The sequence below is a fragment of the Mesoplodon mirus genome (assembly GCF_964341445.2).
Source record: "Mesoplodon mirus genome assembly, contig: HAP1_SCAFFOLD_29, whole genome shotgun sequence".
NCBI classification, from domain to species: domain Eukaryota; kingdom Metazoa; phylum Chordata; class Mammalia; order Artiodactyla; family Ziphiidae; genus Mesoplodon; species Mesoplodon mirus.
This window is the reverse complement of record NW_028295817.1, coordinates 1,067,137-1,090,173: the sequence shown is the minus strand read 5'-3', so window position 1 is coordinate 1,090,173 and position 23,037 is coordinate 1,067,137.

The following is a 23,037-nucleotide window of genomic DNA, read 5'->3' as shown; positions in this document are numbered from 1 at the left end:
CATGTCATCACAATGCTCCCTGACACTTATCATCTGGATGCTCCTTGAACCCTGTCACGAAAAGGCTCCATGCCTTTTTCATCTCAATGCCCCATGCCATTTTCATCACAATGCTCCATGCCATTGTCATCAAAATACTCCACAAGCTTGTCATCAGAATGCTCCATGACCCTTGTCATCACAATTCTCCATGCACTTGTCAGCACAATGCTCCCTCACCCATGTCATCACAGTGCTCCAAGCCATTGTCATCACAATATTCCATTACATTTGTCATCACAATCCTCCATGACACTTGGCATCACAATGTTCCATGCCATTGTCATCACAATGGGCCATTACATATGTCATCACAATGCTCCCTGACACCTCTCTTCACAATACGGCATGACCTGGTCATCACAATGCTCCATGCCCTTTTCAACACAATGCGCCATTCCAACTGTCATCACAACAATCCATGAAATTTATTAGACTAATGTTCCATGTCCTTGTCATCACAATGCTCCACGCCCTTGTTATCAAAATGCTCCCTGACCCCTGTCATCACAATGCTCCGTGACTCCAGTCATCACAATGATTCATGACCTTTGTCATCACAATGGTCCATGCCCTCGTCATCAACAGTCTCTGTGACCATTTTAACCACAATGCTCCATGAACTTTTCATCACAATGCTCTTTGACCCTTATCATCACAATGCTCTATGCCTTTCTCAGCACAATGCTCCATGAACCTTGTCATCACAATGCTCCATGCGCTTGTCAGCACAATGCTCCATGACACATGTCATCACAATGCACCATGCGCTTGTCATCACAGTGCTCTACAATCTTGTCATCACAATGGTCCATGCACTTCTCATCAAAATGCACTCTCACCACTGATATCACAGTGCTACATCACTATTTGTCACAATACTCCCTCACCCCTGGCATCACAATTTCCCATGACTCCTGTCATTACATTGCTACATGCAATCATCATCACAATGTTCGATGAACCCTGACATCACAATGTTCCATAACACCTCTCATCAAAATGTTCCATGACACTTTTCATCAAATTGCTCCATGACCCTGTCATCACAATTCTCCCTGACCTTCTCATCAAAATGCACAACGCCCTTGCCATCAAAATGCTCCATGACCTTTGTCATCACAATGATCCATGACCCTTTGCATCACAATGCTCCATATAATTGTCATCACAATGCTCCATGAACACTCTCATCACATTGCTCCATGCCCTTGTCTTCACAAAGCTCCATGACACATGTCATCAGAATGCTCCATGGCCTTCTCATCACAATGGTCCATGCCCTTGCCATCACAATGCACCATTACCTCTGTCATAACAATGCTCCTTGACCCCTGCCCTCACGATGTTCCATGGACTTGTCATCACAAGGCTCCATGACCATTCTCATCACAACAATCCACAAACCCTGTAATCACAATGCTCCATGCCCCTTTTCATCTCAATGATCCATGAACCCTGTCATCACAAGGCACCATGCCCATCATCATAATGCTTCATGCTATTGTCATCACAATGAAATAAAAATGCTCCATGACCTCTGTCATAACAATGTTCCAAACCCTTGTGATCACCATATTCCATATCACTTGTCATCACAATGCCCCATGACTCTCGTCATCACAATTATCCATGGTCTTCTCATCACAATGCTCCATGACCTTTGTCATCACAATGATCAATACACTTGTCATCAGAATGCTCCCTGACACTTGTTGTCTGAATGCTCCATGAACCCTGTCATGGCAAGGCTCCATGCCTTTTTCATCACAATGATCCATGCCATTTTCATCACAATGCTCCAAGACCCATGTAATCACAATGCTCCATGCCCTGGTCATCACAAAGCTCAATGACGCATGCCATCAGAATGCTCCTTGGTCTTCTCCTCACAATGTTCCATGCCCTTGTCATCACAATGTTCCATGACCCCTGTAATCACTATGCTCCATGCCCATTTTCATCAGTATGCTCAATGAGACTTGTCATCACAAGGCTCCATAGATTTGTCATCACAATGCACCATTCCCTTGTCATCAAAATGCTCCATGACTTGTCATCACAAAGCTCCATGACCCTTGGCATCACAATGCTCCATGTCATTGTCATCACAATGCTCCATGAACCCTCTCATCCCATTGCTCCATGTCCTTGTCATCACAAAGCTCCATGACAGTTGTCATCACAATGCTCGATGCCCTTCTCATCAAAATGCTCCATGCCCTTTTCATCACAATCCTCCATGACCCATGTATCAAAGGGTTCCATGCCCTTGTCATCAGAATGCTCCATGCCCACTCTCATCACAATAATCCATGAAATATTTCAGGCCAATGCTCAATGTCCTTCTCATCACAATCCTCCATTACATCTGTCATAACAATGCTCCATGATCCCTGCCATCACAGTGTTCCACGGCCTTGTCATCACAAGGCTCCATGAACCTTGTCATCACAATGCTCCCAGACCCCTGTAATCACAATGTTCCATGCCCATTTCATCACAAAGCTCCATGACACATGTCATCAGAATGTTCCATGGCTTTCTCATCACAATGCTCCATGCCCTTGTCATCACAATGCTCCAAGACCACTGTAATCACAATGCTCCATGCCCCTTTGCATCTCAATGATCCATGAACCCTGTCATCACAATGCACCATGCCCATCATCATAATGCTTCAGGCTATTGTCATCACAATGAAATCAAAATTCTCCATGACCTTTGTCATCATAATGCTCCAAACCCTTGTGATCACAATGTTCCATAACACTTATCATCACAACACCCCATGACGCTCATCATCACAATTATCCATGGTCTTCTCATCACAATGCTCCATGACCTTTGTCATCACAATGCACAATACATTTGTCATCACAATGCTCCCTGAAACTTGTCGTCAGTATGCTCCTTGAACCCTGTCATGACAAGGCTCCATGCCTTTTTCATCACAATGATCCCTGCCCTTTTCATCACAATGCTCCAAGATCACTGTAATCACAATGCTCCATGTTCTTGTCATCACAAAACTCCATGAAGCATGTCATCAGAATGCTCCATGTCCTTCTCATCACAATGCTCCATGCCCTAGTCATCACAATGCTCCAAGACCCCTGTAATCACAATGCTCCATGCCCCTTTTCATCAGAATGCTCCGTGAGACTTGTCATCACAAGTCTCCATGATCATCTCATCACAATGCTCCAGGAACTTGTCATCACCATTCTCCATTCCCTTGGCATCACAATGCTCCATGACCCCTGTCATCACAATAATCCATTAACATATTCAGCCCAACCCTCCACGACCTACACATCACAATGCTCCATGGCCAATATCATCACAATGCTCCATGACCACTCTCATCAAAACACTCCATGACTCCTGACAACACAATGATCCGGGACTCTTGTCATCACAATGCTCCATTCCCTACTCATCACTATGTTCCATGACCCCTGTCATCACAACACTCCATGAACATTTTCAGCCCAATGCGCCATGACCCTTGTCATCACAATGATCCATGCCCTTGTCATCCCAATACTTCATGACCCCTGTATTCACAATGCTCCGTGACGCTTGTCTTCACAGTGCACCATGACACCTGTCATCACAATGCTCCATGCATTTGTCAGCAAAATGCTACATGACCTTGTCATTACAATGCTCTATGTGCTTGTCATCACAATACTCCATTTCCATTGTCATCACAATCCTCCATGAACCTTGGGATCACATTGCTTCATGCCCTTGTCATCACAATGCTCCATGCTCCTTGAAATCAAAATGATCCATGACCTCTGCCATCACAATGCTCCAAAACATTGTGATCACAATGTTCCATAACACTTGTCATCACAACGCTCCATGAAGCCTGCCATCACAATACTCCATGCTCTTTTCATCACAATGGTCCATGACCTTTGTCATCACAATTCTCAATATACATGTCATCACAATGCTCCCTGACACTTATCATCTGGATGCTCCTTGAACCCTGTCACGAAAAGGCTCCATGCCTTTTTCATCTCAATGCCCCATGCCATTTTCATCACAATGCTCCATGCCATTGTCATCAAAATACTCCACAAGCTTGTCATCAGAATGCTCCATGACCCTTGTCATCACAATTCTCCATGCACTTGTCAGCACAATGCTCCCTCACCCATGTCATCACAGTGCTCCAAGCCATTGTCATCACAATATTCCATTACATTTGTCATCACAATCCTCCATGACACTTGGCATCACAATGTTCCATGCCATTGTCATCACAATGGGCCATTACATATGTCATCACAATGCTCCCTGACACCTCTCTTCACAATACTGCATGACCTGGTCATCACAATGCTCCATGCCCTTTTCAACACAATGCGCCATTCCAACTGTCATCACAACAATCCATGAAATTTATTAGACTAATGTTCCATGTCCTTGTCATCACAATGCTCCACGCCCTTGTTATCAAAATGCTCCCTGACCCCTGTCATCACAATGCTCCGTGACTCCAGTCATCACAATGATTCATGACCTTTGTCATCACAATGGTCCATGCCCTCGTCATCAACAGTCTCTGTGACCATTTTAACCACAATGCTCCATGAACTTTTCATCACAATGCTCTTTGACCCTTATCATCACAATGCTCTATGCCTTTCTCAGCACAATGCTCCATGAACCTTGTCATCACAATGCTCCATGCGCTTGTCAGCACAATGCTCCATGACACATGTCATCACAATGCACCATGCGCTTGTCATCACAGTGCTCTACAATCTTGTCATCACAATGGTCCATGCACTTCTCATCAAAATGCACTCTCACCACTGATATCACAGTGCTACATCACTATTTGTCACAATACTCCCTCACCCCTGGCATCACAATTTCCCATGACTCCTGTCATTACATTGCTACATGCAATCATCATCACAATGTTCGATGAACCCTGACATCACAATGTTCCATAACACCTCTCATCAAAATGTTCCATGACACTTTTCATCAAATTGCTCCATGACCCTGTCATCACAATTCTCCCTGACCTTCTCATCAAAATGCACAACGCCCTTGCCATCAAAATGCTCCATGACCTTTGTCATCACAATGATCCATGACCCTTTGCATCACAATGCTCCATATAATTGTCATCACAATGCTCCATGAACACTCTCATCACATTGCTCCATGCCCTTGTCTTCACAAAGCTCCATGACACATGTCATCAGAATGCTCCATGGCCTTCTCATCACAATGGTCCATGCCCTTGCCATCACAATGCACCATTACGTCTGTCATAACAATGCTCCTTGACCCCTGCCCTCACGATGTTCCATGGACTTGTCATCACAAGGCTCCATGACCATTCTCATCACAACAATCCACAAACCCTGTAATCACAATGCTCCATGTCCCTTTTCATCTCAATGATCCATGAACCCTGTCATCACAAGGCACCATGCCCATCATCATAATGCTTCATGCTATTGTCATCACAATGAAATAAAAATGCTCCATGACCTCTGTCATAACAATGTTCCAAACCCTTGTGATCACCATATTCCATATCACTTGTCATCACAATGCCCCATGACTCTCGTCATCACAATTATCCATGGTCTTCTCATCACAATGCTCCATGACCTTTGTCATCACAATGATCAATACACTTGTCATCAGAATGCTCCCTGACACTTGTTGTCTGTATGCTCCATGAACCCTGTCATGGCAAGGCTCCATGCCTTTTTCATCACAATGATCCATGCCATTTTCATCACAATGCTCCAAGACCCATGTAATCACAATGTTCCATGCCCTTGTCATCACAAAGCTCAATGACGCATGCCATCAGAATGCTCCTTGGTCTTCTCCTCACAATGTTCCATGCCCTTGTCATCACAATGTTCCATGACCCCTGTAATCACTATGCTCCATGCCCATTTTCATCAGTATGCTCAATGAGACTTGTCATCACAAGGCTCCATAGATTTGTCATCACAATGCACCATTCCCTTGTCATCAAAATGCTCCATGACTTGTCATCACAAAGCTCCATGACCCTTGGCATCACAATGCTCCATGTCATTGTCATCACAATGCTCCATGAACCCTCTCATCCCATTGCTCCATGTCCTTGTCATCACAAAGCTCCATGACAGTTGTCATCACAATGCTCGATGCCCTTCTCATCACAATGCTCCATGCCCTAGTCATCACAATGCTCCAAGACCCCTGTAATCACAATGCTCCATGCCCCTTTTCATCAGAATGCTCCGTGAGACTTGTCATCACAAGTCTCCATGATCATCTCATCACAATGCTCCAGGAACTTGTCATCACCATTCTCCATTCCCTTGGCATCACAATGCTCCATGACCCCTGTCATCACAATAATCCATTAACATATTCAGCCCAACCCTCCACGACCTACACATCACAATGCTCCATGGCCAATATCATCACAATGCTCCATGACCACTCTCATCAAAACACTCCATGACTCCTGACAACACAATGATCCGGGACTCTTGTCATCACAATGCTCCATTCCCTACTCATCACTATGTTCCATGACCCCTGTCATCACAACACTCCATGAACATTTTCAGCCCAATGCGCCATGACCCTTGTCATCACAATGATCCATGCCCTTGTCATCCCAATACTTCATGACCCCTGTATTCACAATGCTCCGTGACGCTTGTCTTCACAGTGCACCATGACACCTGTCATCACAATGCTCCATGCATTTGTCAGCAAAATGCTACATGACCTTGTCATTACAATGCTCTATGTGCTTGTCATCACAATACTCCATTTCCATTGTCATCACAATCCTCCATGAACCTTGGGATCACATTGCTTCATGCCCTTGTCATCACAATGCTCCATGCTCCTTGAAATCAAAATGATCCATGACCTCTGCCATCACAATGCTCCAAAACATTGTGATCACAATGTTCCATAACACTTGTCATCACAACGCTCCATGAAGCCTGCCATCACAATACTCAATGCTCTTTTCATCACAATGGTCCATGACCTTTGTCATCACAATTCTCAATATACATGTCATCACAATGCTCCCTGACACTTATCATCTGGATGCTCCTTGAACCCTGTCACGAAAAGGCTCCATGCCTTTTTCATCTCAATGCCCCATGCCATTTTCATCACAATGCTCCATGCCATTGTCATCAAAATACTCCACAAGCTTGTCATCAGAATGCTCCATGACCCTTGTCATCACAATTCTCCATGCACTTGTCAGCACAATGCTCCCTCACCCATGTCATCACAATGCTCCAAGCCATTGTCATCACAATATTCCATTACATTTGTCATCACAATCCTCCATGACACTTGGCATCACAATGTTCCATGCCATTGTCATCACAATGGGCCATTACATATGTCATCACAATGCTCCCTGACACCTCTGTTCACAATACGGCATGACCTGGTCATCACAATGCTCCATGCCCTTTTCAACACAATGTGCCATTCCAACTGTCATCACAACAATCCATGAAATTTATTAGACTAATGTTCCATGTCCTTGTCATCACAATGCTCCACACCCTTGTTATCAAAATGCTCCCTGACCCCTGTCATCACAATGCTCCGTGACTCCAGTCATCACAATGATTCATGACCTTTGTCATCACAATGGTCCATGCCCTCGTCATCAACAGTCTCTGTGACCATTTTAACCACAATGCTCCATGAACTTTTCATCACAATGCTCTTTGACCCTTATCATCACAATGCTCTATGCCTTTCTCAGCACAATGCTCCATGAACCTTGTCATCACAATGCTCCATGCGCTTGTCAGCACAATGCTCCATGACACATGTCATCACAATGCACCATGCGCTTGTCATCACAGTGCTCTACAATCTTGTCATCACAATGGTCCATGCACTTCTCATCAAAATGCACTCTCACCACTGATATCACAGTGCTACATCACTATTTGTCACAATACTCCCTCACCCCTGGCATCACAATTTCCCATGACTCCTGTCATTACATTGCTACATGCAATCATCATCACAATGTTCGATGAACCCTGACATCACAATGTTCCATAACACCTCTCATCAAAATGTTCCATGACACTTTTCATCAAATTGCTCCATGACCCTGTCATCACAATTCTCCCTGACCTTCTCATCAAAATGCACAACGCCCTTGCCATCAAAATGCTCCATGACCTTTGTCATCACAATGATCCATGACCCTTTGCATCACAATGCTCCATATAATTGTCATCACAATGCTCCATGAACACTCTCATCACATTGCTCCATGCCCTTGTCTTCACAAAGCTCCATGACACATGTCATCAGAATGCTCCATGGCCTTCTCATCACAATGGTCCATGCCCTTGCCATCACAATGCACCATTATGTCTGTCATAACAATGCTCCTTGACCCCTGCCCTCACGATGTTCCATGGACTTGTCATCACAAGGCTCCATGACCATTCTCATCACAACAATCCACAAACCCTGTAATCACAATGCTCCATGCCCCTTTTCATCTCAATGATCCATGAACCCTGTCATCACAAGGCACCATGCCCATCATCATAATGCTTCATGCTATTGTCATCACAATGAAATAAAAATGCTCCATGACCTCTGTCATAACAATGTTCCAAACCCTTGTGATCACCATATTCCATATCACTTGTCATCACAATGCCCCATGACTCTCGTCATCACAATTATCCATGGTCTTCTCATCACAATGCTCCATGACCTTTGTCATCACAATGATCAATACACTTGTCATCAGAATGCTCCCTGACACTTGTTGTCTGTATGCTCCATGAACCCTGTCATGGCAAGGCTCCATGCCTTTTTCATCACAATGATCCATGCCATTTTCATCACAATGCTCCAAGACCCATGTAATCACAATGCTCCATGCCCTTGTCATCACAAAGCTCAATGACGCATGCCATCAGAATGTTCCTTGGTCTTCTCCTCACAATGTTCCATGCCCTTGTCATCACAATGTTCCATGACCCCTGTAATCACTATGCTCCATGCCCATTTTCATCAGTATGCTCAATGAGAGTTGTCATCACAAGGCTCCATAGATTTGTCATCACAAGGCACCATTCCCTTGTCATCAAAATGCTCCATGACTTGTCAGCACAAAGCTCCATGACCCTTGGCATCACAATGCTCCATGTCATTGTCATCACAATGCTCCATGAACCCTCTCATCCCATTGCTCCATGTCCTTGTCATCACAAAGCTCCATGACAGTTGTCATCACAATGCTCGATGCCCTTCTCATCAAAATGCTCCATGCCCTTTTCATCACAATCCTCCATGACCCATGTATCAAAGGGTTCCATGCCCTTGTCATCAGAATGCTCCATGCCCACTCTCATCACAATAATCCATGAAATATTTCAGGCCAATGCTCAATGTCCTTCTCATCACAATCCTCCATTACATCTGTCATAACAATGCTCCATGATCCCTGCCATCACAGTGTTCCACGGCCTTGTCATCACAAGGCTCCATGAACCTTGTCATCACAATGCTCCCAGACCCCTGTAATCACAATGTTCCATGCCCATTTCATCACAAAGCTCCATGACACATGTCATCAGAATGTTCCATGGCTTTCTCATCACAATGCTCCATGCCCTTGTCATCACAATGCTCCAAGACCACTGTAATCACAATGCTCCATGCCCCTTTGCATCTCAATGATCCATGAACCCTGTCATCACAATGCACCATGCCCATCATCATAATGCTTCAGGCTATTGTCATCACAATGAAATCAAAATTCTCCATGACCTTTGTCATCATAATGCTCCAAACCCTTGTGATCACAATGTTCCATAACACTTATCATCACAACACCCCATGACGCTCATCATCACAATTATCCATGGTCTTCTCATCACAATGCTCCATGACCTTTGTCATCACAATGCACAATACATTTGTCATCACAATGCTCCCTGAACCTTGTCGTCAGTATGCTCCTTGAACCCTGTCATGACAAGGCTCCATGCCTTTTTCATCACAATGATCCCTGCCCTTTTCATCACAATGCTCCAAGATCACTGTAATCACAATGCTCCATGTTCTTGTCATCACAAAACTCCATGAAGCATGTCATCAGAATGCTCCATGTCCTTCTCATCACAATGCTCCATGCCCTAGTCATCACAATGCTCCAAGACCCCTGTAATCACAATGCTCCATGCCCCTTTTCATCAGAATGCTCCGTGAGACTTGTCATCACAAGTCTCCATGATCATCTCATCACAATGCTCCAGGAACTTGTCATCACCATTCTCCATTCCCTTGGCATCACAATGCTCCATGACCCCTGTCATCACAATAATCCATTAACATATTCAGCCCAACCCTCCACGACCTACACATCACAATGCTCCATGGCCAATATCATCACAATGCTCCATGACCACTCTCATCAAAACACTCCATGACTCCTGACAACACAATGATCCGGGACTCTTGTCATCACAATGCTCCATTCCCTACTCATCACTATGTTCCATGACCCCTGTCATCACAACACTCCATGAACATTTTCAGCCCAATGCGCCATGACCCTTGTCATCACAATGATCCATGCCCTTGTCATCCCAATACTTCATGACCCCTGTATTCACAATGCTCCGTGACGCTTGTCTTCACAGTGCACCATGACACCTGTCATCACAATGCTCCATGCATTTGTCAGCAAAATGCTACATGACCTTGTCATTACAATGATCTATGTGCTTGTCATCACAATACTCCATTTCCATTGTCATCACAATCCTCCATGAACCTTGGGATCACATTGCTTCATGCCCTTGTCATCACAATGCTCCATGCTCCTTGAAATCAAAATGATCCATGACCTCTGCCATCACAATGCTCCAAAACATTGTGATCACAATGTTCCATAACACTTGTCATCACAACGCTCCATGAAGCCTGCCATCACAATACTCCATGCTCTTTTCATCACAATGGTCCATGACCTTTGTCATCACAATTCTCAATATACATGTCATCACAATGCTCCCTGACACTTATCATCTGGATGCTCCTTGAACCCTGTCACGAAAAGGCTCCATGCCTTTTTCATCTCAATGCCCCATGCCATTTTCATCACAATGCTCCATGCCATTGTCATCAAAATACTCCACAAGCTTGTCATCAGAATGCTCCATGACCCTTGTCATCACAATTCTCCATGCACTTGTCAGCACAATGCTCCCTCACCCATGTCATCACAATGCTCCAAGCCATTGTCATCACAATATTCCATTACATTTGTCATCACAATCCTCCATGACACTTGGCATCACAATGTTCCATGCCATTGTCATCACAATGGGCCATTACATATGTCATCACAATGCTCCCTGACACCTCTCTTCACAATACGGCATGACCTGGTCATCACAATGCTCCATGCCCTTTTCAACACAATGTGCCATTCCAACTGTCATCACAACAATCCATGAAATTTATTAGACTAATGTTCCATGTCCTTGTCATCACAATGCTCCACACCCTTGTTATCAAAATGCTCCCTGACCCCTGTCATCACAATGCTCCGTGACTCCAGTCATCACAATGATTCATGACCTTTGTCATCACAATGGTCCATGCCCTCGTCATCAACAGTCTCTGTGACCATTTTAACCACAATGCTCCATGAACTTTTCATCACAATGCTCTTTGACCCTTATCATCACAATGCTCTATGCCTTTCTCAGCACAATGCTCCATGAACCTTGTCATCACAATGCTCCATGCGCTTGTCAGCACAATGCTCCATGACACATGTCATCACAATGCACCATGCGCTTGTCATCACAGTGCTCTACAATCTTGTCATCACAATGGTCCATGCACTTCTCATCAAAATGCACTCTCACCACTGATATCACAGTGCTACATCACTATTTGTCACAATACTCCCTCACCCCTGGCATCACAATTTCCCATGACTCCTGTCATTACATTGCTACATGCAATCATCATCACAATGTTCGATGAACCCTGACATCACAATGTTCCATAACACCTCTCATCAAAATGTTCCATGACACTTTTCATCAAATTGCTCCATGACCCTGTCATCACAATTCTCCCTGACCTTCTCATCAAAATGCACAACGCCCTTGCCATCAAAATGCTCCATGACCTTTGTCATCACAATGATCCATGACCCTTTGCATCACAATGCTCCATATAATTGTCATCACAATGCTCCATGAACACTCTCATCACATTGCTCCATGCCCTTGTCTTCACAAAGCTCCATGACACATGTCATCAGAATGCTCCATGGCCTTCTCATCACAATGGTCCATGCCCTTGCCATCACAATGCACCATTACGTCTGTCATAACAATGCTCCTTGACCCCTGCCCTCACGATGTTCCATGGACTTGTCATCACAAGGCTCCATGACCATTCTCATCACAACAATCCACAAACCCTGTAATCACAATGCTCCATGTCCCTTTTCATCTCAATGATCCATGAACCCTGTCATCACAAGGCACCATGCCCATCATCATAATGCTTCATGCTATTGTCATCACAATGAAATAAAAATGCTCCATGACCTCTGTCATAACAATGTTCCAAACCCTTGTGATCACCATATTCCATATCACTTGTCATCACAATGCCCCATGACTCTCGTCATCACAATTATCCATGGTCTTCTCATCACAATGCTCCATGACCTTTGTCATCACAATGATCAATACACTTGTCATCAGAATGCTCCCTGACACTTGTTGTCTGTATGCTCCATGAACCCTGTCATGGCAAGGCTCCATGCCTTTTTCATCACAATGATCCATGCCATTTTCATCACAATGCTCCAAGACCCATGTAATCACAATGCTCCATGCCCTTGTCATCACAAAGCTCAATGACGCATGCCATCAGAATGCTCCTTGGTCTTCTCCTCACAATGTTCCATGCCCTTGTCATCACAAAGTTCCATGACCCCTGTAATCACTATGCTCCATGCCCATTTTCATCAGTATGCTCAATGAGACTTGTCATCACAAGGCTCCATAGATTTGTCATCACAAGGCACCATTCCCTTGTCATCAAAATGCTCCATGACTTGTCAGCACAAAGCTCCATGACCCTTGGCATCACAATGCTCCATGTCATTGTCATCACAATGCTCCATGAACCCTCTCATCCCATTGCTCCATGTCCTTGTCATCACAAAGCTCCATGACAGTTGTCATCACAATGCTCGATGCCCTTCTCATCAAAATGCTCCATGCCCTTTTCATCACAATCCTCCATGACCCATGTATCAAAGGGTTCCATGCCCTTGTCATCAGAATGCTCCATGCCCACTCTCATCACAATAATCCATGAAATATTTCAGGCCAATGCTCAATGTCCTTCTCATCACAATCCTCCATTACATCTGTCATAACAATGCTCCATGATCCCTGCCATCACAGTGTTCCACGGCCTTGTCATCACAAGGCTCCATGAACCTTGTCATCACAATGCTCCCAGACCCCTGTAATCACAATGTTCCATGCCCATTTCATCACAAAGCTCCATGACACATGTCATCAGAATGTTCCATGGCTTTCTCATCACAATGCTCCATGCCCTTGTCATCACAATGCTCCAAGACCACTGTAATCACAATGCTCCATGCCCCTTTGCATCTCAATGATCCATGAACCCTGTCATCACAATGCACCATGCCCATCATCATAATGCTTTAGGCTATTGTCATCACAATGAAATCAAAATTCTCCATGACCTTTGTCATCATAGTGCTCCAAACCCTTGTGATCACAATGTTCCATAACACTTATCATCACAACACCCCATGACGCTCATCATCACAATTATCCATGGTCTTCTCATCACAATGCTCCATGACCTTTGTCATCACAATGCACAATACATTTGTCATCACAATGCTCCCTGAAACTTGTCGTCAGTATGCTCCTTGAACCCTGTCATGACAAGGCTCCATGCCTTTTTCATCACAATGATCCCTGCCCTTTTCATCACAATGCTCCAAGATCACTGTAATCACAATGCTCCATGTTCTTGTCATCACAAAACTCCATGAAGCATGTCATCAGAATGCTCCATGTCCTTCTCATCACAATGCTCCATGCCCTAGTCATCACAATGCTCCAAGACCCCTGTAATCACAATGCTCCATGCCCCTTTTCATCAGAATGCTCCGTGAGACTTGTCATCACAAGTCTCCATGATCATCTCATCACAATGCTCCAGGAACTTGTCATCACCATTCTCCATTCCCTTGGCATCACAATGCTCCATGACCCCTGTCATCACAATAATCCATTAACATATTCAGCCCAACCCTCCACGACCTACACATCACAATGCTCCATGGCCAATATCATCACAATGCTCCATGACCACTCTCATCAAAACACTCCATGACTCCTGACAACACAATGATCCGGGACTCTTGTCATCACAATGCTCCATTCCCTACTCATCACTATGTTCCATGACCCCTGTCATCACAACACTCCATGAACATTTTCAGCCCAATGCGCCATGACCCTTGTCATCACAATGATCCATGCCCTTGTCATCCCAATACTTCATGACCCCTGTATTCACAATGCTCCGTGACGCTTGTCTTCACAGTGCACCATGACACCTGTCATCACAATGCTCCATGCATTTGTCAGCAAAATGCTACATGACCTTGTCATTACAATGCTCTATGTGCTTGTCATCACAATACTCCATTTCCATTGTCATCACAATCCTCCATGAACCTTGGGATCACATTGCTTCATGCCCTTGTCATCACAATGCTCCATGCTCCTTGAAATCAAAATGATCCAATACCTCTGTCATCACAATGCTCCAAAACATTGTGATCACAATGTTCCATAACACTTGTCATCACAACGCTCCATGAAGCCTGCCATCACAATACTCCATGCTCTTTTCATCACAATGGTCCATGACCTTTGTCATCACAATTCTCAATATACATGTCATCACAATGCTCCCTGACACTTATCATCTGGATGCTCCTTGAAACCTGTCACGAAAAGGCTCCATGCCTTTTTCATCTCAATGCCCCATGCCATTTTCATCACAATGCTCCATGCCATTGTCATCAAAATACTCCACAAGCTTGTCATCAGAATGCTCCATGACCCTTGTCATCACAATTCTCCATGCACTTGTCAGCACAATGCTCCCTCACCCATGTCATCACAGTGCTCCAAGCCATTGTCATCACAATATTCCATTACATTTGTCATCACAATCCTCCATGACACTTGGCATCACAATGTTCCATGCCATTGTCATCACAATGGGCCATTACATATGTCATCACAATGCTCCCTGACACCTCTCTTCACAATACTGCATGACCTGGTCATCACAATGCTCCATGCCCTTTTCAACACAATGCGCCATTCCAACTGTCATCACAACAATCCATGAAATTTATTAGACTAATGTTCCATGTCCTTGTCATCACAATGCTCCACGCCCTTGTTATCAAAATGCTCCCTGACCCCTGTCATCACAATGCTCCGTGACTCCAGTCATCACAATGATTCATGACCTTTGTCATCACAATGGTCCATGCCCTCGTCATCAACAGTCTCTGTGACCATTTTAACCACAATGCTCCATGAACTTTTCATCACAATGCTCTTTGACCCTTATCATCACAATGCTCTATGCCTTTCTCAGCACAATGCTCCATGAACCTTGTCATCACAATGCTCCATGCGCTTGTCAGCACAATGCTCCATGACACATGTCATCACAATGCACCATGCGCTTGTCATCACAGTGCTCTACAATCTTGTCATCACAATGGTCCATGCACTTCTCATCAAAATGCACTCTCACCACTGATATCACAGTGCTACATCACTATTTGTCACAATACTCCCTCACCCCTGGCATCACAATTTCCCATGACTCCTGTCATTACATTGCTACATGCAATCATCATCACAATGTTCGATGAACCCTGACATCACAATGTTCCATAACACCTCTCATCAAAATGTTCCATGACACTTTTCATCAAATTGCTCCATGACCCTGTCATCACAATTCTCCCTGACCTTCTCATCAAAATGCACAACGCCCTTGCCATCAAAATGCTCCATGACCTTTGTCATCACAATGATCCATGACCCTTTGCATCACAATGCTCCATATAATTGTCATCACAATGCTCCATGAACACTCTCATCACATTGCTCCATGCCCTTGTCTTCACAAAGCTCCATGACACATGTCATCAGAATGCTCCATGGCCTTCTCATCACAATGGTCCATGCCCTTGCCATCACAATGCACCATTACGTCTGTCATAACAATGCTCCTTGACCCCTGCCCTCACGATGTTCCATGGACTTGTCATCACAAGGCTCCATGACCATTCTCATCACAACAATCCACAAACCCTGTAATCACAATGCTCCATGTCCCTTTTCATCTCAATGATCCATGAACCCTGTCATCACAAGGCACCATGCCCATCATCATAATGCTTCATGCTATTGTCATCACAATGAAATAAAAATGCTCCATGACCTCTGTCATAACAATGTTCCAAACCCTTGTGATCACCATATTCCATATCACTTGTCATCACAATGCCCCATGACTCTCGTCATCACAATTATCCATGGTCTTCTCATCACAGTGCTCCATGACCTTTGTCATCACAATGATCAATACACTTGTCATCAGAATGCTCCCTGACACTTGTTGTCTGTATGCTCCATGAACCCTGTCATGGCAAGGCTCCATGCCTTTTTCATCACAATGATCCATGCCATTTTCATCACAATGCTCCAAGACCCATGTAATCACAATGCTCCATGCCCTTGTCATCACAAAGCTCAATGACGCATGCCATCAGAATGCTCCTTGGTCTTCTCCTCACAATGTTCCATGCCCTTGTCATCACAATGTTCCATGACCCCTGTAATCACTATGCTCCATGCCCATTTTCATCAGTATGCTCAATGAGACTTGTCATCACAAGGCTCCATAGATTTGTCATCACAAGGCACCATTCCCTTGTCATCAAAATGCTCCATGACTTGTCAGCACAAAGCTCCATGACCCTTGGCATCACAATGCTCCATGTCATTGTCATCACAATGCTCCATGAACCCTCTCATCCCATTGCTCCATGTCCTTGTCATCACAAAGCTCCATGACAGTTGTCATCACAATGCTCGATGCCCTTCTCATCAAAATGCTCCATGCCCTTTTCATCACAATCCTCCATGACCCATGTATCAAAGGGTTCCATGCCCTTGTCATCAGAATGCTCCATGCCCACTCTCATCACAATAATCCATGAAATATTTCAGGCCAATGCTCAATGTCCTTCTCATCACAATCCTCCATTACATCTGTCATAACAATGCTCCATGATCCCTGCCATCACAGTGTTCCACGGCCTTGTCATCACAAGGCTCCATGAACCTTGTCATCACAATGCTCCCAGACCCCTGTAATCACAATGTTCCATGCCCATTTCATCACAAAGCTCCATGACACATGTCATCAGAATGTTCCATGGCTTTCTCATCACAATGCTCCATGCCCTTGTCATCACAATGCTCCAAGACCACTGTAATCACAATGCTCCATGCCCCTTTGCATCTCAATGATCCATGAACCCTGTCATCACAATGCACCATGCCCATCATCATAATGCTTCAGGCTATTGTCATCACAATGAAATCAAAATTCTCCATGACCTTTGTCATCATAATGCTCCAAACCCTTGTGATCACAATGTTCCATAACACTTATCATCACAACACCCCATGATGCTCATCATCACAATTATCCATGGTCTTCTCATCACAATGCTCCATGACCTTTGTCATCACAATGCACAATACATTTGTCATCACAATGCTCCCAGAACCTTGTCGTCAGTATGCTCCTTGAACCCTGTCATGACAAGGCTCCATGCCTTTTTCATCACAATGATCCCTGCCCTTTTCATCACAATGCTCCAAGATCACTGTAATCACAATGCTCCATGTTCTTGTCATCACAAAACTCCATGAAGCATGTCATCAGAATGCTCCATGTCCTTCTCATCACAATGCTCCATGCCCTAGTCATCACAATGCTCCAAGACCCCTGTAATCACAATGCTCCATGCCCCTTTTCATCAGAATGCGCCGTGAGACTTGTCATCACAAGTCTCCATGATCATCTCATCACAATGCTCCAGGAACTTGTCATCACCATTCTCCATTCCCTTGGCATCACAATGCTCCATGACCCCTGTCATCACAATAATCCATTAACATATTCAGCCCAACCCTCCACGACCTACACATCACAATGCTCCATGGCCAATATCATCACAATGCTCCATGACCACTCTCATCAAAACACTCCATGACTCCTGACAACACAATGATCCGGGACTCTTGTCATCACAATGCTCCATTCCCTACTCATCACTATGTTCCATGACCCCTGTCATCACAACACTCCATGAACATTTTCAGCCCAATGCGCCATGACCCTTGTCATCACAATGATCCATGCCCTTGTCATCCCAATACTTCATGACCCCTGTATTCACAATGCTCCGTGACGCTTGTCTTCACAGTGCACCATGACACCTGTCATCACAATGCTCCATGCATTTGTCAGCAAAATGCTACATGACCTTGTCATTACAATGCTCTATGTGCTTGTCATCACAATACTCCATTTCCATTGTCATCACAATCCTCCATGAACCTTGGGATCACATTGCTTCATGCCCTTGTCATCACAATGCTCCATGCTCCTTGAAATCAAAATGATCCATGACCTCTGTCATCACAATGCTCCAAAACATTGTGATCACAATGTTCCATAACACTTGTCATCACAACGCTCCATGAAGCCTGCCATCACAATACTCCATGCTCTTTTCATCACAATGGTCCATGACCTTTGTCATCACAATTCTCAATATACATGTCATCACAATGCTCCCTGAAACTTATCATCTGGATGCTCCTTGAAACCTGTCACGAAAAGGCTCCATGCCTTTTTCATCTCAATGCCCCATGCCATTTTCATCACAATGCTCCATGCCATTGTCATCAAAATACTCCACAAGCTTGTCATCAGAATGCTCCATGACCCTTGTCATCACAATTCTCCATGCACTTGTCAGCACAATGCTCCCTCACCCATGTCATCACAGTGCTCCAAGCCATTGTCATCACAATATTCCATTACATTTGTCATCACAATCCTCCATGACACTTGGCATCACAATGTTCCATGCCATTGTCATCACAATGGGCCATTACATATGTCATCACAATGCTCCCTGACACCTCTCTTCACAATACTGCATGACCTGGTCATCACAATGCTCCATGCCCTTTTCAACACAATGCGCCATTCCAACTGTCATCACAACAATCCATGAAATTTATTAGACTAATGTTCCATGTCCTTGTCATCACAATGCTCCACGCCCTTGTTATCAAAATGCTCCCTGACCCCTGTCATCACAATGCTCCGTGACTCCAGTCATCACAATGATTCATGACCTTTGTCATCACAATGGTCCATGCCCTCGTCATCAACAGTCTCTGTGACCATTTTAACCACAATGCTCCATGAACTTTTCATCACAATGCTCTTTGACCCTTATCATCACAATGCTCTATGCCTTTCTCAGCACAATGCTCCATGAACCTTGTCATCACAATGCTCCATGCGCTTGTCAGCACAATGCTCCATGACACATGTCATCACAATGCACCATGCGCTTGTCATCACAGTGCTCTACAATCTTGTCATCACAATGGTCCATGCACTTCTCATCAAAATGCACTCTCACCACTGATATCACAGTGCTACATCACTATTTGTCACAATACTCCCTCACCCCTGGCATCACAATTTCCCATGACTCCTGTCATTACATTGCTACATGCAATCATCATCACAATGTTCGATGAACCCTGACATCACAATGTTCCATAACACCTCTCATCAAAATGTTCCATGACACTTTTCATCAAATTGCTCCATGACCCTGTCATCACAATTCTCCCTGACCTTCTCATCAAAATGCACAACGCCCTTGCCATCAAAATGCTCCATGACCTTTGTCATCACAATGATCCATGACCCTTTGCATCACAATGCTCCATATAATTGTCATCACAATGCTCCATGAACACTCTCATCACATTGCTCCATGCCCTTGTCTTCACAAAGCTCCATGACACATGTCATCAGAATGCTCCATGGCCTTCTCATCACAATGGTCCATGCCCTTGCCATCACAATGCACCATTACGTCTGTCATAACAATGCTCCTTGACCCCTGCCCTCACGATGTTCCATGGACTTGTCATCACAAGGCTCCATGACCATTCTCATCACAACAATCCACAAACCCTGTAATCACAATGCTCCATGTCCCTTTTCATCTCAATGATCCATGAACCCTGTCATCACAAGGCACCATGCCCATCATCATAATGCTTCATGCTATTGTCATCACAATGAAATAAAAATGCTCCATGACCTCTGTCATAACAATGTTCCAAACCCTTGTGATCACCATATTCCATATCACTTGTCATCACAATGCCCCATGACTCTCGTCATCACAATTATCCATGGTCTTCTCATCACAGTGCTCCATGACCTTTGTCATCACAATGATCAATACACTTGTCATCAGAATGCTCCCTGACACTTGTTGTCTGTATGCTCCATGAACCCTGTCATGGCAAGGCTCCATGCCTTTTTCATCACAATGATCCATGCCATTTTCATCACAATGCTCCAAGACCCATGTAATCACAATGCTCCATGCCCTTGTCATCACAAAGCTCAATGACGCATGCCATCAGAATGCTCCTTGGTCTTCTCCTCACAATGTTCCATGCCCTTGTCATCACAATGTTCCATGACCCCTGTAATCACTATGCTCCATGCCCATTTTCATCAGTATGCTCAATGAGAGTTGTCATCACAAGGCTCCATAGATTTGTCATCACAATGCACCATTCCCTTGTCATCAAAATGCTCCATGACTTGTCAGCACAAAGCTCCATGACCCTTGGCATCACAATGCTCCATGTCATTGTCATCACAATGCTCCATGAACCCTCTCATCCCATTGCTCCATGTCCTTGTCATCACAAAGCTCCATGACAGTTGTCATCACAATGCTCGATGCCCTTCTCATCAAAATGCTCCATGCCCTTTTCATCACAATCCTCCATGACCCATGTATCAAAGGGTTCCATGCCCTTGTCATCAGAATGCTCCATGCCCACTCTCATCACAATAATCCATGAAATATTTCAGGCCAATGCTCAATGTCCTTCTCATCACAATCCTCCATTACATCTGTCATAACAATGCTCCATGATCCCTGCCATCACAGTGTTCCACGGCCTTGTCATCACAAGGCTCCATGAACCTTGTCATCACAATGCTCCCAGACCCCTGTAATCACAATGTTCCATGCCCATTTCATCACAAAGCTCCATGACACATGTCATCAGAATGTTCCATGGCTTTCTCATCACAATGCTCCATGCCCTTGTCATCACAATGCTCCAAGACCACTGTAATCACAATGCTCCATGCCCCTTTGCATCTCAATGATCCATGAACCCTGTCATCACAATGCACCATGCCCATCATCATAATGCTTCAGGCTATTGTCATCACAATGAAATCAAAATTCTCCATGACCTTTGTCATCATAATGCTCCAAACCCTTGTGATCACAATGTTCCATAACACTTATCATCACAACACCCCATGATGCTCATCATCACAATTATCCATGGTCTTCTCATCACAATGCTCCATGACCTTTGTCATCACAATGCACAATACATTTGTCATCACAATGCTCCCTGAACCTTGTCGTCAGTATGCTCCTTGAACCCTGTCATGACAAGGCTCCATGCCTTTTTCATCACAATGATCCCTGCCCTTTTCATCACAATGCTCCAAGATCACTGTAATCACAATGCTCCATGTTCTTGTCATCACAAAACTCCATGAAGCATGTCATCAGAATGCTCCATGTCCTTCTCATCACAATGCTCCATGCCCTAGTCATCACAATGCTCCAAGACCCCTGTAATCACAATGCTCCATGCCCCTTTTCATCAGAATGCGCCGTGAGACTTGTCATCACAAGTCTCCATGATCATCTCATCACAATGCTCCAGGAACTTGTCATCACCATTCTCCATTCCCTTGGCATCACAATGCTCCATGACCCCTGTCATCACAATAATCCATTAACATATTCAGCCCAACCCTCCACGACCTACACATCACAATGCTCCATGGCCAATATCATCACAATGCTCCATGACCACTCTCATCAAAACACTCCATGACTCCTGACAACACAATGATCCGGGACTCTTGTCATCACAATGCTCCATTCCCTACTCATCACTATGTTCCATGACCCCTGTCATCACAACACTCCATGAACATTTTCAGCCCAATGCGCCATGACCCTTGTCATCACAATGATCCATGCCCTTGTCATCCCAATACTTCATGACCCCTGTATTCACAATGCTCCGTGACGCTTGTCTTCACAGTGCACCATGACACCTGTCATCACAATGCTCCATGCATTTGTCAGCAAAATGCTACATGACCTTGTCATTACAATGCTCTATGTGCTTGTCATCACAATACTCCATTTCCATTGTCATCACAATCCTCCATGAACCTTGGGATCACATTGCTTCATGCCCTTGTCATCACAATGCTCCATGCTCCTTGAAATCAAAATGATCCATGACCTCTGTCATCACAATGCTCCAAAACATTGTGATCACAATGTTCCATAACACTTGTCATCACAACGCTCCATGAAGCCTGCCATCACAATACTCCATGCTCTTTTCA